Below are 15,636 nucleotides of genomic sequence, written 5' to 3'. Positions count from 1 at the left end.
AGAGATAAGGAACAGAGTACGACGTGGACAGAAAATACAGTAAATACAGGTACATTTGCAGTAACAAGAACGCTCCTTGGGGCAGTATTTTTGGCACGGCAGAGCATGTAACTCATATCAAAACTAGGATTTTAAAGAAAGACGCTGCTTATAAGAACAAGGCTCGTTAGGTAGGGGATTCTCATAATTATCCATTTTCAGTGTTAAATTTTAGGAAATAAAAGGGATTCTTTGCATAATTTCAATCTCTGAAGTCGTTTCACTGTAATCTAATAAAAATACATGTATTGTGGCAGATAAATCATCGGTCACATGGACATCTTGCCTTTGCAACTCTATAAAGGCATGTCTTCTTGTGAATTTAGCTCGCTGAGGGCAATGGACAGTTCCTTTCGGCCCTTTGCTGAGGTAAGGTCCAAGCTATAAGTTAAGCTGAAACCTGGAATACATTGAATGCTTCCCCTTGTGCTGTTGCATAGCACTACTGTTGATAAATTATCTGACCAGTTTTTTAGGACAGAGATGTACAAAACTTATCTGGTGATGATAATTAGACGCAAAGGCTGGAGTAGAAATGAAAAGTATGTCAATTAGCAACAAGGAAGAAATGTATAATACCTTTTTGTATTATAACTCTTAAAATAAATATAAAGTATGTGGTTACACTATGTTGTAAAGTATCCTCAACCTTCAGGTAACATTATGGTATTTTGGCCAGAGTATTCCAGTAGGGAGCATGTCCATGATTAAACGCTTTTACCATAGCTCACATTGCTTCTCCTTACCCCAAGAGCGGTGGGTACCTAGGCCTGTATGTAAATTGGCTACTTGACCCCTTCATGACCTTATATCCTGGCATTTTTGCTGATATGAGGGAATTCCTAAATGCAACATTTTCCCCTGAAAAATGATCCTCTGTGACAATGCACAGTTTCCCTTGGAAGTGAGGCCTTGTGGAAATGTGGATGAATGTTACAGAGTTTTTCATCAACCTGGTAGACATACATCAACAGAAATACCAGGATGTGTGGTCTAAGAAGGGATCACGGAAATGGCCATGTATAGGGTTTGGTTCAATGCCTGTTTTGAAGTGCACGATTATATGTGCAAGATCTGAAGAAATACTAGACTAGCTCAAAGTCTGTGTAGGCATATAAATATCAAAGTATAACAGCAGACTGTCCCATTAGAAGTAGGCTGTAGCATAGTTCGTTGAATGAACGCGATGGCCCACATCAGCCAGTAACTGCCGCCGAGAAAAGCCAAGCGACTTGGGCCAGTCTAAACAAATACTCAATTCATCACAATCTGTCAGCTAAAGGGAACAAAGGAGACAGAATCAAAGCAGTCACCTGCGGAGAGGAGAGAGAACAGAAAAACATGGAAACTCAGAGAAAAATCATAAATTATTTGGAAACTATTCAAAATACAGATAGTGGCAGTGAAAGTAACATATCAGACTCAGAGCTTTTTGTCGAGGAAGAGGATGATGATGTTGTAATCCATGAGATTGGCAGGAGCAGAACTGATGAATAACTTTTTGAACCTTCCGAGACACAGTATACAATGTATACAGGTTCTGGAAGAAGAGCAGGATCTTGGAAAAATAGTTTTCTTTACACCGGTAACGTCTTGTGTCATCATTCAAAATTGGATCAATACTTACTCATGTAATGGGGATCGGGGAGGGGATCATGAAATTTTTATCATTGTAAAAGGGGGTCATCAATTTTAGGGGCAATGGGTAGGCGGGTTCACTTATTTTGACAGATGTACAAGAAGAAATTGCCGGCCCGCCCGCCATAATAACTGGATGCTTCCCGTATAGTAGCTATAATCCTTCATGCTGGCGAGCATCTGTTTGGTATCAGTATGTGAGCGACGGTTATCGATACCTTGCCCTTTTTATCGTTTCCGAGGGTAGGACTTAGTAAATTTTCACTGAAAGAAACTAGCGCAGTGACGGTTTTGCAGAAAATCTAAAATTAAATCCAGAAGGTGTTTGGTAAACGAAATGTTTAATCTCTGATGGATGATTGAGCACTTGCCTTCGAAAGCACCTCCGAAATGTCACTGGTTCCCCGCGGGATTTGGTCGCTTTGTCGCGAACACAAAGGTTTTGTCATTTCTCCTCTGATCTTCACAACACAATGACAACACTAATATCGTCATCTCGCCTATTGAAAACTTATGACGTCATTGAAAATGGCGTAAGTTAATTCCTAACAGCTTTATTCTCATATCTCTTACGTCTGTATAACGCTCTTCTTTTGTGACGAAAATGTCAAAGATTTCTTCAAACGTTCACTTAATTCTTTTACAACCTAACGAATTTCAAACCGACGCCAAGAGTGACTCCACATCCATAGATCTTAAGTATGTTCACCGGTCGTCTGTGATTGTTCGGGCGCCAGTATATGCGGGATTGTACAAAGGCTATGGTACGAAATGTGACAAGATATAAGGTGGTCGTCAAAGGGAAGAATGAGTGTGTGGGTGGGTTTATCTGCGAGGTAGTATCATGCCGCAAAGCACTATACTCCGTTCGTTCAACTAAAACCTTGGAGAGTTGAAAAAGCGTTCGGTACTGGTTTCACACTCCGCATAGTGACTCAAGAACAAACTAAAAATCCCAAAATACATACATACATACATACATACATATATATATATATATATATATATATATATAATATATATATATATATATATATATATATATATATATATATATATATATATATATATATATATATATAATATATATATATATATATATATATATATATATGCAGGTGACGTATTTGTGTGTGTAACATGTATATATATATATATATATGTATATATATATATGTATATATAATATATTATATATTATATATATTATATATATGTATATATATATATATATAATATATATATATATATATATATATTATATATATATAATATATATACTCAAAGTTGATATATAAAAATACAGAATAAAATGAGAATTTCCGAATTTTCGTGCAGATAATGTATTTGTATAAATCTGTCGAGGGAGACAAAACGTATTAAGACATTTAAATGATTTGCAAGGATCGAAAGCAACATATGTGAGTGATAGCAATGAAGTCAAGTAATATGACGATTGTGATTATGATTGCGAGAGAAATAAAGGTCATTTTCATATTTCATGTGCATGTTCATGTGTTTCTGGCTTTAGACAGTGTGAATTCATAAATATTCAAATGAGTTGAATATCGTGGAACTTTGAAACACTTCAGCGGGTCACTATTTCGCCAAAATCACTAGGTCCTTTAGAATATGTATACATATCCCCCACGTATTTGGCATCTGTCAGTTTCTTCGAATTTGAACAGATTTTCTGATTAACTAACAACACCACATATATATGTATTCAAAGAGCCTGCTTGCCCACAGTCAATGTGAAGTGCACAGTCCTGAGACGAAATTTCGCACAGCCAGACTTAGAATTAATCCATTTTACGGATTTAAAATATATGAATTTCAAAGTGTGAGTAATGTCGTAGTCAACAGGTTGGAAGGAAATTTGGTAAGCTGTACAAATGTTTGAGTGGAGGAATGCGCGTGCCGTAGTAACTTGAATGATCCAACTCCGTGAAGCCTCAGCAACTTGCCGCATGCGCTCCCTCGGTATCATCGTAAGTGAAAAAGGCCGGCCTCCCATTGGCTGAAGCCTTTCTTGTCATACTTCAAAAGTTTTCTTTTCACTCGAACACTTATTTGACACTTCAAGGTGTAATCTGATTTGCCTCTAACGATAGTGCAAAGAACTTCTTTTGTGCTCGATCACGTGATGTCGCATCCAGGGTTCGTTTCCTGTGGTCGGCCTGTTTTGAGTGGGCGATCGGAAAACACACATTTTGAACCGACTGTTACTAATTATACACTTCCCCCAGCACCTAGCACGTTCCCAGGGCAAAAATAAGTATTTCGTTCAAAAGTCTGCTTCTGATTCTCTAACGTCTCGAAGTTAACTTTCTCGAAAAAAGTTCCTACAGCCATGTACTTCAGAGTCAAAAGAATGGATTAAATTATTTGCACAGGAGTAGTGCCTAACATTCAGCCACAGTGGATAAGGCTCCTACCAATTATGAAAAGTGCAGTTTGCAAAGAAAAATAGGTGTATACCGGTATAACCCCCAAAATATTGGCAATTTTGATTTTATTCAGTTACCAGTTGTGGGGAGGATGGTTTTGGAAGAGGCTGGCGACCCAATTGTCATTGCTTTGTCTTTTGTATGCATCAGCAAAATAGGGATAAAGACTTGCAGCGCATCATGATAGGTCAGTGCCGTTGTTTGAACTGTACGTTTTCTTGTGGGGTTTGACTCCGCAATTAACGGCGAATATTTGAGCTTCGCTCTTGGTATGAGTTTAAAAGCATTCAATGAAAAGCCACAAAGGGGTGCTTGAAAGTTAGACAATACCAACTTAATTTGAGAGAGAGAGAGAGAGAGAGAGAGAGAGAGAGAGAGAGAGAGAGAGAGAGAGAGAGAGAGAGAGAGAGAGAGAGAGAGAGAGAGAGAGAGAGAGAGAGAGAGAGAGAGCTTATATTGCGTGGTTTCAGTCTATGTCTGTCTCGAGATGTGATTGTTAAAATGGCCAGGTAGTTGTATTGTTTATTTTAACCGTTTGAGATATAGCTTACACACTTGAGTGTGCAAAGATATTAACGACATCGTGCCTTTTGACTTGAAAATCAGACCTATCACCGTACGTATAGAACAAGAATAAACTCATCCTGGAGTGCATATGATCTCAGTATCAATGTGTCAATCGGACATAAGCACATTTTACAAAGCCGATTCAATTTATAGTTAGAAAGGGGTTAACAAGAATAAACTGCGTACCTCTTGAACCGGGAAATAGTTGTGTCAGTGTAGCAGTGTTTGAGATACCATCAGCGTGGCGGGTTTTTCCGCATTTCTTTGGATAGTATTCGCCCCGCGCCCGAGCAGGTCGCCTATATCGTGTGTATTGACGCTCACAAAGAACCATATGCATAGCAATCGCTTGGAAAATAAATGATGACATCATTAGCAGTCTTATGATATTTCATGTCATTCTTTCAGTTATTTTTTTACGAAAAATAGTAATCAGGTGTTTATGTATAGCATGTCTTCTTTACTTTCTTTGTAAGTTTTGGGGTTCTACTTACCTTTAGGGAAAAGCACAACATTTGCAAAATTTCTCCAATATACTGGAGTGTGCTAGTATACGATGAAATGTTGTGGGGTCGCAGATTTTAAAGGTAGAGTGCGCCTTGGGGGGCAGAATCTCAAATATTTAGAATATTTTTTGTGGTCCACCGCTTGTGGGGGTCATTTTAATGCTCTTGGAGTAAGAAACTTGTTTTTACAAATTAAAAGTGTATTTTCCGTCATAGAGTTAGTATAGGGATGGCGGCCATTTTGAATGCCATATTTTAGCAAATAGAGGATTTCTAATTCCAAATTTTGCACCGTGACCCCTGATTTTTATGCTTGATTGTGGCAAGAAAACGGTTGACAGTTTCATTGAGGAACGTTTGAACAATGGTTTCGTATTTCATTTTCGGGGCGCACACTGCCATAAGAAGAGTAGGTCGCGTCACTGGACACTTGCTTGTGTACATGTATTTGCTCAGGGACGAAAGCTTCGCGACCAAAACAATGAACACGAGTCTGCGGTCCAGTAAAAGATGTTTGAAATATAGTTCTTCATAGTGCGGTCCAGTGTCCATGCGTAAATTCTCACATGACAATTTATGCATTGATAAGATACTTAGTAGAAATGCACGGCGTTTAGTTAGCGTATTCGTTCGTCAGTACACGATACTAAACACCGTCTGCGCTTAGAAATACTCTGCACCACAGACCTCAGGTCGTTGGTCCTGCGAAAATCCAAGGGACCTAATATTGTCATTTTAATAAGAATCAATTTGAAATTACCATCTGTTGTTCTTTCGTTCATCGGACACCGATTTCATGCCCAAACAGAGGCGCGATTTATTTTCGTCGCACGGACGGATATTGCTTTTTCTTCGCTGCGAGCAGTAACGAAGCGCCCAGCCCAGTTGTGCGCCCTGGCGAAATTAATTCTTGTTATACAAGTTACACTTGACAATACAGATTGACTGATAAAAGACGAGACCTTTGCGAAAACCAACTGTTTGATTCTTCCGTTATGAGGGTCTTATTAAGAAAATAGCCGTAATTAGAATGAACTTACTTGGCGCTTAATAGTGCGAGAAGCAACCATTATTTCACAGCCTACTTTTTGAATTTATGATTACCCTTCTTTTGAATTGCCGGACGTACGCATGATTACAAATATTCGCGTTTGTCTTGCTGTTGCTCTTTTGGTCGGGGTAAGCAAGGTTGTCATGGAAACAATGTTATTGTTGACTTTGATGGAGTTGACCTGAAATGTGAAAATTTGAAGCAGTGCGCCAGGAACTTAAAGTTTTACTGGGGAGAGAAGGCGCAGTCTATAGGAATATTGTCAGACGTGAATCGTTGAATCAATGTATCGAATAAAAGCACGAGGCGGACGGTAGATCGATCAATCGATCGAAATAAATCTATTCTTTTAGGTATAGAGGCTCTGAAGCTTGCACAGAGTTCGATGACCTTGCTGAGATGGTAACAATGCATTTTGAATCCTATGAGAAAACGAGTCTCAGAAACTTGTCTCAAAAATTTCCTAGTCTCAGAAACACTGAATCTCCTTGATGGCGAATTTCTTCTTGCCAAGCATTCATCTTAAGCCTTATACAGAAATTTACTTACCTCGGGAGTATTACATTGCAATCTGGATTAGATTAAAAAACACAGAAAGAGTTTATGGTAGTTGCACATTCAGTGAATTTCTTGCATAACATTGTGTGAAAATGAGAAAAACCATAACTTTTTTATATGTCCACGTCTGTCAGTAATCCTATTTATACCTCTCCGTCACATCAGCATTGGGGATTTCTTTTACATTTCTGTAGACAGTTTTCAGCATTATGTGACTGACCGTCTGTCTTTGTATCTACTATTTTTATATATCATATCTAAGACTGGTTTTCCTTGTGTCGTGTAACCGTAATTGCGGCAATAAAAAGATTTTAAAAAACTTTTGCATAAAGGAGGAGAGTATTGGTAGTTGTAAATTTACGAGGTTAAAACATTTTAACGATCATTGTCAATCTTTTCGAAATCTTAAGGACTTAGCTGTTGCTACAATATTTCGCATCTTTTATATTAAGTAGCTGAAATATGAAAACCTTTACAAGAAAGAGTTGACGAGTAGTAGCGAGTATTTCCAAAAGCCAAAAATACACGACTGGAACAAGTACGATTCGGTTATCCTATGAATTTCGAAAATATGCGTATATGACGAAGAAAAAATGAATTTCATGAAAATATTGTTGAGTAGCTCCCCGCACCAGCACAACCTCTGCAAACGAATTCAGAAGCGGTCGAATTGCTGAACCCGATCAATAAGTACTTGTATACCCTGGATCCCCGGGGTAGCTATATTCCTCTTGCAACAGCAGGTACACTTATAGGGCCTCTGGTCATATACTTCATCAAACGTATGCGTTGCTAAGAGGTTGTGTACATTGGGTCAAATAATCAGATAAGAGAAACCAGATTTTGTAAACTTCTTGCCTGCTTTCTGTAACATCTTACCTGTGTCTAGTCGTTATCTTATTCCCTGTTATTCGATCGCAGCTCCCTGTCTCCGTCTCTTTTTATGTGTCTCTCATCTCTCCTCATTCCCTGTCTGTCTGTCTGTCTGTCTGTCTGTCTGTCTGTCTGTCTGTCTGTCTCTCTCTCTCTCTCTCTCTCTCTCTCTCTCTCTCTCTCTCTCTCTCTCTCTCTCTCTCTCTCTCTCTCTCTCTCTCTCTCTCTCTCTCTCTCTCTCTCTCTCTCTCTCTTTCTCTCTCTCTTATACATACACACAAGTATCCATATCTTTCAAACAATCTTACAGCGGTGAAGATAGTTTTCGCAACTGACTGTAAGCATTTGCGAAGACACCACTCGTTGAGTCGACGCTTTTTCAACATTTGTAAACATCGAACCCTTATCAGAAACGAATATTGATTTCATGTAAATTATGAGCTGAGATTTGCTACAATGGGCTAATTCATTTGTTTACATTACAGCTAAAGAATTCTCATCAAGGAAACAGCTTTGTTTGAACCCTTTGTGACAGCAGAAAGCAAATACACCTGAAAAGAATGCAGGACCTCTCTGATACAGCTTTCATCCATGTGCAGGAAATCTTAAGTTGAAACGGCAGCCATTGAGGAAAGGGGGAAAAGAAGCAAAAACTGGCCATATTACTGTGCTTTTTTGTAGGTGTCGCAGATATTTGTTGAACAAATTCAAGTTATATAGTAAATGTTACCATGGTAAAAGTCGTTGTACAGTAAGCATTGACGTTCACAAAAATTAAGAGGGCATCGGGTGGAGATCCCTTTAATTTTAAGGTTCGGCCCCCTCTCACATTTAGAGTGTTGAGTCAAATAGCGATGAAGTCAATAAATGAAGCCGGTTTGAGGTACGAAAAATAACTTCCTAACTGGTGAACAAGTATATTGCTATTGTGACGTCGTCAAATTCTCAAAACTGTCAACTTAATTGACATGCGCAAACTCACATAGATGGCATCTTGAGTGTATCCGGTAACATAAAGTGTCATCCAGAAAGCAAAGGTCAGCACTTTTCCGACGCATTGTGCTGGCAGAAATTGCTGCGTCATATGGGGAGAGCGAAAACACTGCTCTCACCATGACGTAGTTTATATGATGAAGGTGTGCGTTGTTTAAAGGCGGAGGAAGTGCTGAAATGGTAAGAAACTCATTTGGAGAAATTTTAAAGAGTGTGAGACACAAAATATTATGGTCAGATACAGCACCTCCACGACGTATCCGGCAACGTTATCAAAATACCCCTTAATTTCTTCGGCACGGTTGTGAACGAGCCCTTTGGGGAAATGTTGCAACTAACTTCAAAAAGTAGATTGAGGGGGAGGGAAGGGGTGTTGTGTCACATTGGTACGTTCACTCGGCCAAAAGTATCGAGACCCATTTCCATTTCCCACAGCCCTTATATGGAATCGAAAATGCATGACTGACTTATTGTGCTCATATCGTGCACATATCGATTAGCATCACTCAAACTTTGTCAGCGACAAACTTTGCGGGGTCAGCTTCTTGATTACATCGCTCAATACAAACACCATGAGAGTGCTTTTTGTCGTATCGACATGTTGTAGTTTGTACAATCTTCAAAACAAATTCGGACTGTTTTGTTAGGAGGTGACAAGGTGACCTCCGAAACGAATAACAGAGATAAGGTAAGCACGCAAAAAAGCAAGTTTGTGGTTGTTTTGTCACAAGGGTGCACGTACGTGCATGTAAGTTTGTGATGGAAAAGATGGCGAGAGAGAGGAGAGAGAGAGAGAGAGAGAGAGAGAGAGAGAGAGAGAGAGAGAGAGAGAGAGAGAGAGAGAGAGAGAGAGAGAGAGAGAGAGGGTATGGCTAGTGAAATAATACACTTATTCGACCTCAGAGGCACGGACGGGCGCATTACGCAGAGGGACAAACAGACAGCAGCCTCGAAAAGACCCTTGGAAGCCAGGACGGAAAGACATATGCGGAGACTGACAAGATGACAAATCAACGAACGGGCAAAGCTTCAACGACAGGCGGACTTCATCCAAGATGATAGAGGTTCTGTCCGACCTAAGATCAGTAAAACATTAAAGAATGCAAAAGAGAACACGAGTTTTATACCAAGGACAGACATATATAGCCAACAATATAGCCATTCAAGTAAAATACGTATAAAATCCCCAGGGGCATAATAGAATCAGTGATGGTTATCAGATAAATGCTTAAGAGGTAAGGTTTTAGAGGGATATTTGAAAATTGTCGGTGTAAGCAATCTATACAGGTGGGTGTTTTGGACTGTGCAAGTAAAGCGACGAATGCAAACGGAGGGCTGATTTTCTCACAATATTTTGATATTTAGGCGGAAACTGCATGCCAGCCCCGTGTTTCAGTTCTTGTATTTACGTATAAATCAAATAACTTTCTTTATACAATAGGTCTCAAGAGGTAACAGGGAGAGAGTGACAGAAACTTTAAGGCAGACCAACAGACAGACAGACACACAGGCAGAGAAGAGGGAGACAAAGACACAAAGAGACAGAGACAGAAGGGTGGACAGAGAGAGACCATAAAGACAGATTAACAGACAGAGAAGTGGGAAGAGAACAATGATAATGCGTGTGGCTTTTGACAAGATCTGTCACGTGATCACTCTTCAGGTATCATTTCTACACAACCATAATGCGGAAAACTCAGTGAAACGAAGACAGGTAAACAAAATCCTGTTGAAAGGTAGACAGAAAGACAGAGATACACGGACACGTAAGTAGAGAGAGAGAGAGAGAGAGAGAGAGAGAGAGAGAGAGAGAGAGAGAGAGAGAGAGGGGGGGAAACGTATATGGTAAATAAAAACAAAGTTAAAGAACTGTAGAATTTATATCACAATAATTGGGGTATCAAGACTCTGTTAGGAGTCTATTTGAACTATCGTTACCAATTTGAGGGAGTTAAATGTACACAGTACTCTCTTTGATAGTTCCGACAGTTCCTGTAAGTGCAGGTGACCTGTGTATTTTCCCCTCGATATAAGGACACAAAAACGCCTTTGCCGGCACAGAACAAGGGCTTGTCTTCATTTCAATTCAAAGTGTGCAAGACTAGGTGAGTGTCTAATTTAGTGGACTTTTGTTTGGTCTTTAACCGACTGACCCACGAAATCATTTTTAGGTTACTATGAATGAAATACATGCACTTTCCAAAGTAGCCGTTATCAGGTACTCCATGTCGCCATTCTGGTTTTCTTTTCGTCGCGGCGGCTTCTATTGACCATCTGTGACCTATGCCTTACACTCGTGGGACGGATAACATTCACGTTAAGGTGAAGGCTTTTCGATGCCCAGCAACAACTACCGCGGCACATTTGCCGACCAACGCTGACCCGACGACAAAATGTAGGTCTGGATTCCTTATGCGACCGACACGTCACTGAAAGGTCACGCGACTCGACAAAGCTCTGAAGTTCGATGACCTCCGGTCGGGCTGATCAATCATTGCAAAAAAAATAGATAAACTTTGTACGGAATTTCAGTGAGAAAGATAACATGTACTAGGCATTATATCAGGTACATCCGAAATGACGGAGTCAATACTAGTGAGTGTCGAAATCAGTGAAAGAATGAAGCAATCATAAAGTTTAAAGGTCCAGGGTCGTCTGTCGCGAACATATCACCATTTAATTTTCTTTCTGTTTACAACCAATGGTTTTACCAACTGCCCGTTTCGCTTGATATTGTTACTAGTTGGTGGAATCGAAATCTCCCCCGTTTACATTTGATGGAATTAACGATGAAAAATCCATCTCTAGGTCTCTTAAACCCATACGAAGTCGAGATCCAAAGACAGGCACACGATGCTTGCCACAGTAACATAGACAATTGTCTGTGACGGTGTGCACTGAACATTCGCTCCGATTTAATTATTTTTACCCCAAAAGCTGAGGTATTTGTTGTGGTTGGCAAGCTCAAAGAAAGTTGCGCAAGTCATTTGCACTGCGAATGTACCAGAGGAGACCTTTTGAGATATTTTTGTCTAAAGTTCTAGCGACTCTCTTTTATTGTTTGACATGAATGTTGGTATCGACGCCGCAGTTTGCGCTTTGAATCAAATCTCGCACACTGCATGCACGAGAAGCGACCCACATTCTTTAAAGGTATACCGTTACCTGTTCCAATTTTGTCACAGTTACCCTGGAAAGAGAAAATCTAACCAATCACAGATTTTAAGCGGGTGGCCGCTTTTTAAAAACAGCGCCCGCACACTGGCAGTTTGAATACCAAGGAACTCCCATTTGACCATATATGGGCATTTTAAGATTACAGGTGACTGAATACCTTTAACTTTTCCCACTACAACGCGCGCGATAAACTGGTGCACTGATTAAGAAACAAAAATTTAGTTTATTGAAAAGTGCCTTTTTCGTTTAAAATTTATTGGTCAAAATGTTGAAAAACGAAAGGTAAGGACGGACAACACAACAAGTGTCTTGCAAAGTCGTGTCACATACTGCCTTTACAGTAACTATTTCTTCTCCAGAATTTAACATTTTAACACAAAGCTTCAGTATGAAGAACCTTGGAAATATATTTTCAAAAAACTGGCGTCACTTTTCTGGTTTCAAAATAGATTTGACAAGATTATTTTACAAAGAACTTGGCACACGACGCTTGTCTCCCTCTGGCAGTGTGCAGGGGGTCTCGGAAGGCTGTATGTGATTGGCAAATTAGTATCATTTATAGCAACTTAAGGAGTCTTAAGCCAGGCCTTCTCTCTACTTGATTGGCTGTTTGTAGAAATAATTCAATAAGAACAATGGTTGGACCATCGAACCCTAAGGATTTTGTGGTTTTCATCATAATTTTGTACAAGTCCATTTTCGAGACGTCAAATTTTCTTGTCCACTGGCAAAATTTTGCACATGTGTTACTATGCTGTTCAAAGCATCGGGCATCATTCGGAATCGACCAAAGAATTCTAATTTCTATTCCTCTCTTGTCAATGAATCGCATACAAACGACGATTTTGAATTTGCATTTGAAAAAAAAACCAACAACAACACATTTTTATCAACAGCATAATTTCGCTTCCAAATTCATGTATGCGCGTCAAAAATCACCGTAGTTGACAACTTAAGGCACTATGCATACAAGTCTTAACCCGGAAGTTTTAAACTTTTACTCATAATTTGCTAAAGCTTCCATCCTAGACACGGAATGAGCATGTGGCGTGTTATTCTGTCTTTTATGACATTTGTCGGTTTTTATTAAACCCGCATTGGAAGAAGGAGCCTCATGTGAAGGTCACTGTCACGTGTGTATGACTAAATGACAAAAAGTATGCACTTGACTCTACAACGACGAATTCAACGAGGCCGACGTTGAAGTTTCTGAGGCCCTAAAGGTCCAGTAACCGGCCAGTATGGTGCCATATTAAGTGCGTAGATAGCAGAAGAGAATCCGGCGGTACTATCAACTGCATAGCTAGCGGAAAATCTAAGTTCCATGACCTGCTCACTATGCCACTGTATTTACGTACAGAGCACAACCCACGTCCAGTTTTCCTGAAAAGACAATATGCGGCACATTTGTCTCGTGTACATTCTATTGTGAAATGTCATGATCTGGAAAGGGCAATTCAATTTTCTTATACCTATCCCAACAACTATTACATTAAATACTTCTTTCAGATTCCGTGCTCCAAAGAAAATAACAGAGTGGTATTTTATACCCTTTCAGTCAAATTTCAGCTCCGCGAACACTAACAATAATTTGTTAAAGGTCAAACTCATTGTTTGAAAGTTCACGTGAAATGTGTCGGCTGCATGGGGCGGGGGCTGGTTGCTCAGGGACTTTCAAGCACTCCACGTGTAAGAAAGAGAAGGAAATGTTTGATCGCAGAAAAACATAACCCCATACGTGATGTCGAAACTGGCGTTTAATTTTCTAAAAATACTTCCCTGAGCTGAGCTTAAGTCCTTTCTTCTTGATACTGAAAGTGCGGGCGTGCTTCGGATAAACACCTATTTAAAATAGTCAGTAATTTGGAGCTAAAAGTCTCGCCGCTACCTCCATGTTAGGAAGAATAATGGGTTTTTTCTGCCAAGGGATGGAGAGGTGGTGACTGCTTTTGTGTCAAATTAGTGTTGCCACAGGTATTGGCTTCAGGTGATATACCGTAGCACGCCCTCAACGCCAGACGTTCCCTATTCTTTGAGTGTGGTTGCACTGTGCCGCAGCGCAGGAGGTTTCTCTCGTTTATCTGTTAGTCCGGCATGTAGCGCGATGCGGCTCAGGCGGCGCTCCAAGCAATCATGCACCGGGGCTACCTCTCTCTCGCCACTAAGATACGCAAGGCTCAGAGCTCTGTTGATTAATCTCCGTTTTCTTTACAACGAAGGAGACTGACCTGGTACGATACCTTCACTCTAAGATTGCCATGCTTTTATTCAAAATCGAGCAATAGTAAAGCAAGGGTATATTTACTTGCTGGGTACCTGGTATAATTCATAATTTGACAAAAACAAATGGAGTCAAATAATAGCATCTCAACGTAATATGAGGATGTCTTCGCTGGGGTCTGCATTGCTGGTATGGCGGCAGGGCTGAGTCTCCGGGGGTGCCACCACTGTACGGAGTGCGGTAGTCGGACATCGACTCGTCCCACTGCAATAATTGTAGCCCTTGGTTGGTGGGGATTGGGCTTCTGTCGTGCGGCTCGCGCCTTGCCCCAGTTGGGGCAAGCCGCGAGCCGCACGACAGAAGCCCAATCCCCACCAACCAAGGGCTACAATTATTGCAGCTACGACTCGTCCCACTACCCTAGTGGCCCGAAGCCAGGCTATCTTCGCCACACTTGTTTTCGATAAACTGCAGGGGCCAAAGGGATATCCCCTATCCAATTGCACACTGAGTGAGATAAGGATCTAAATATCTAAGGTTTAGGTAAGGTTGCAAGGCGCTCTAATCTTGAAAAAAATTATGTTTGCCATGAGATGTCACACAGTTTCAATCCCCAGATCATAACTATTGTTTTATTTCGTGTTTTTATTTCTCAGTGAGCGTTAATACAGAAAATGGGTGCATTATCCTTAAAATTGTAATTGCCCGGTACTAGGGTAGCTGCCAATCTGCCTAAAACCAGATCTAGATGTATGGCGACCTTTCCATCTTGGGGTTTTCTTTGCTGCTGTCGGCTGACGCTGATAGTCGTTAATGACAGTGGGGCAGCGTTAGTATTGGCGATGTTGTTGTGAATAATTTTGACTCATGCACTTACAAAGCAATTGTTTTCTCCTCCAATGAAAAAAAGCTGAAAATTCTGCGATAATGTGCTGTGTACAGCAAACACGGCAGTAACTTAATTACACCAATACACGTTGTATTACTCATACCATGTTTTCTTACCGTGACGCTTACGGAAAATGGCCAGCTTTCTTCTATAATCATGTAGATTTTGACCGCTGTTTTGGACTCTAACGAAACGTTTAACCCAAAATATACACTTTTGAACTATCTTTTTGTAGAAAATGCAGCTTACGAAGATGTAGGCTTTTGACTCATATATGACCAGTCTAAAAAATGTAGAGTTTGTGCTTTCTGGCTTTAACTCACTGTTCAGGGTACAATTGCATCAATATCTTGTTCACTCACTGTTTCCCATATAATATATACACTTAAATGTAGAAAATGAAATAATTTTACTTTTGCGTAGTAGCCACCTTAAATCAGCATAACATTGAAGCCATGAGGTAAAATAACTGCACTCGCAACCAGCATATTTTGGCCAGACGATAAAGTTCTCCAGTACTTTTCTGTGACATACTATACGTCATTGAGAAATTATATATATAAGCGGGGTTAGTGTTAAAATGTGAGGATGGATATGAGATTATGTTACGGGTGTATACGTGTAATACATGTGTATATATACGGTAGACCCAGGGATGGTAGATTACTGTAGAG

This window comes from Ptychodera flava, chromosome 5 (genome assembly GCF_041260155.1).
Source record: "Ptychodera flava strain L36383 chromosome 5, AS_Pfla_20210202, whole genome shotgun sequence".
In the NCBI taxonomy this organism is placed as follows: domain Eukaryota; kingdom Metazoa; phylum Hemichordata; class Enteropneusta; family Ptychoderidae; genus Ptychodera; species Ptychodera flava.
The sequence above is the reverse complement of the archived record's forward strand: the minus strand, read 5'-3'. Positions refer to the sequence as shown.